Consider the following 3,360-nt stretch of genomic DNA (forward strand, 5'->3'; position numbering starts at 1 on the left):
AGGCCGGCATTGTCCGCTTCAAGGAGCCGGTTCTTTTCAACCACTTCGGCCAACTCGGCCTTTAAAGTATCAAGCTCGGGTTGAAGATTGGAAAGAGCAGCGGCCCGGCTCAATTGGTCTTCTTTTTCCTACAGAATGTGCTGGAACTTCTCCGTTTCTCAGCCCTGGGCATCCAGCTGGCCCTTTAAGTCATCGACCTCGTGTTGGGCACAGATAAAGCCCTCATTGACGAGGACAACACTCTGCAGAAGAAACAAATCAAGTTAATTTGGATAAACTAGTTGAAAAACACATTGAATTACGGAAAGATTGGATATTAAGCTTACCCGGTTGCCTGCATGCATGCCCTCGTTAATAAGGCACTGCCAAGGGACTCCAGCCATCTTTCTCTTATCTGAGTCCGAAATAAGAGGCCTCAGATATCTTGCTACTCCCACAGGACGGGACAAAAAGCTGCAATCATCGGTGACGGTGACCACGACCGACCTTGTCCTTCTCGGTTCCATGCTAGGGGCCGGAAAAATAGCTATAAGACTATCTCTTGCACCCGTTTCGGTGGCCCGGCTAGCTGCCCTCGTGGCTCGAGGAATAGGGAGATGTCCGAACCCGGCTGCTTCCCCGGTTACAGGTGGGATATCCGAGAACATGTCGTCCAGGTTATCGGACCTCGGCGTAGGAGTATGAGAAGCCGGAACAGCCCCAGCGGCCTCGGTAGAAGCAAGTGCCTCGGATGTTGCAGCTTGGTCACCACCGGGCAGTGGGCTGGTATCCATTGGAGCCTCGGTATCGGGGGCCGACTTTGCTCTTTGTGCGGCCTCAATATTCATACATGGCCCGGATATTCTAGGCCTCTGCAGGGGAATCTCTTCGGGTGAAGCGTCATGTTATATCCCGTATTTTTATACATCGAATTATTCGCAAGATAATCGACTTAAGTTAAGGACGGGATTATTTTTGGATATGAAATAGGACTCTTAATTCTCAATTTTAATTAGTACACAAGTTGCTTATAAATTTTATTTAGTGTACAAATATTATTGGAGATTAGGGACTAATTAATTATGATTAGATTATTAAGTAGGGATTAGTGATTAATTAAAATTAATTAATTTAATTATGTTTTGTGGGCCCCACCCGTAATTAAAAAAAATATAATCAAGAAACCAAAATTGGTGAGTCATAGGGGGGTAGCACGTGTCCATTGGAGGGACACCATATATATAGTTGGCATGATGAACAATTCATTTCATTTCACAAAATTAAAGTTAGAGAAAAAAAAAAAGAACATTTCCATGGCTGCCAAGCTCTCGGCCAGCCATGGTTGTTGAGCAAAAATTATTTTGTTGCTTGTTTTGATCAAGTTCCAAGTGGTTTGCAAGTTCAAGGAGGTGATAGCAATATTGGATATTGAATTGAGGAAGAAGAAATAGTGAAATTGGAGCAAATAAGTGTAGAAATTCCTCCGAGTAAATTAAGGTAAGATTTTCTTATTTTGTGGTATAATTGTATTAATGGTGTTGTAATGGAAGGATTAAAATTGGATTGGATGAAATTGGAAGTAAGAAATTGCATGAAATCGTTGTTATATGGAATTGTTGAGTTAAAAGGATTAAAAGTATGATTTATGTTCATATGTCGTTGTTCGTGTTGTGGTCGTGTTGTCGTTGATGTGGATTCTAAATTTGGAAGAAAGAAGTGTATAACGTATCGTATACAAAGCGTATGTTAGTTTATTTGGTGTAAAATCTTAAAACGTTAATGATTTAGATTGGAAAAGGATTAAGAAGGGTTGTTGGGTTGTTTGAGTTGTTTATGGGATGAATTGTAAGGGTTTTATATGCATATCTCTATTACTGTCATTGTTGGTATTGCTGTTATAACAAGAAGTTAATTGGAAGTTCGGGTTAGGCGAGTATATAGGGGAAATGCTGCCCGATTTCCGTTAAGTTCTTAACTAATGAAAATCCTAACCAAGAGAGCATGAATTAAAGGATGATTCCTATAGATTTATAAGCTAGAAAGTATAGTTTATTAACGATAGCGTTACTTCCATATTAAATAGGCTAAAGGGGCGACGAAGCGAACTTGGTTACGGTTAATCTGTAACAGGTATGTAAAGCTGACCCTTCTTTCTTTTTTGCATGATGTTTATGAAACAAACATGCGACATATGTATAACTTCAAAGAAATTCCTATTCTTAGAGCCACTAGGATGTCTAATGTCTTTGATTTCCAGAACTTACTTTATTATGTTTTGATACGTATTTATGATTTATGAAGTTCTATTTGATATGTTCCCTAGTGACACTCGAAAGATACTTGATATGACTATTGTCCTGATTTTCAAATGATGGTTCATTTTGATTATTCTATTGAGTCTCAGATATGATTTAGTTTGCATATGGTTGCTCACTACTCTGCTCGTGCATGTCTCAATATGTCTTTCACTGAGTCCCAGGCCAGGATACGTTTTCGTGCACAATTTCACTGCATTGTTCACCGAGTCCCTCACTAGAGGGCCGAGTACGGTATATATATATATATATATATATATATGTATATGATGGTGTTATGATGTGATTATGGAGCCAAGGATGGTATGTGGCGACCTTATTCACCGAGTCCCATAATGGGCCGGATATGATATATGATATTGATATGCATGATTTTCATTTCATAAGGCAAGTGTATTGATATTTTAAAAGTCATACTTGTTTCTGGTAATCTCTATTTCAGTTATGATCCTCTTTATTGTATTTCATGCTTTATATACTCAGTACATATTCCGTACTGACCCCCCTTTCTCCGGGGGGCTGCGTTTCATGCCCGCAGGTACAGATAGTCGGTTTGGTGACCCTTCAGCATAGGACTTTTACTCAGCTGTCTTGGAGAGCTCCGTTGTTCCGGAGCCTAGACTTTTGGTACAGATCTTATGGTGTATATATATATGTTTACCCAGGGGTACGGCGGGGCCCTGTCCTGTCATATTTCGCTATCGATATTCTTAGAGGTCTATAGACATATGTGTGGGTTGTGTATAAGTTTTGTTCAGCTGTTTCTATACGATGTGCTACAGATATGTTCGTCTGTAGTGGCAGCCTTGTCAGCTTGCATATGATATGGTGTTCGTCTGTAGTGGTAGCCTTGTCGGCTTGCGTATCATTTTATGATTTGATTAGCTGTGACTCCTCAGGAGACAGTTTGTCTGGACATATATACATGACGACGTTATGAACCTTGGAGTTCTTTTACAAGTTTCCATATTGTTCTTAGATTCAGTTTGACTATATCCAACAGGTACGTATACGAGTGTCCAGGTCGGGCACTAGTCATGGCCCACGGGATTGGGTCGTGACAAAA

The sequence above is a fragment of the Lycium barbarum genome, chromosome 4 (genome assembly GCF_019175385.1).
Source record: "Lycium barbarum isolate Lr01 chromosome 4, ASM1917538v2, whole genome shotgun sequence".
Lineage (NCBI taxonomy): Eukaryota > Viridiplantae > Streptophyta > Magnoliopsida > Solanales > Solanaceae > Lycium > Lycium barbarum.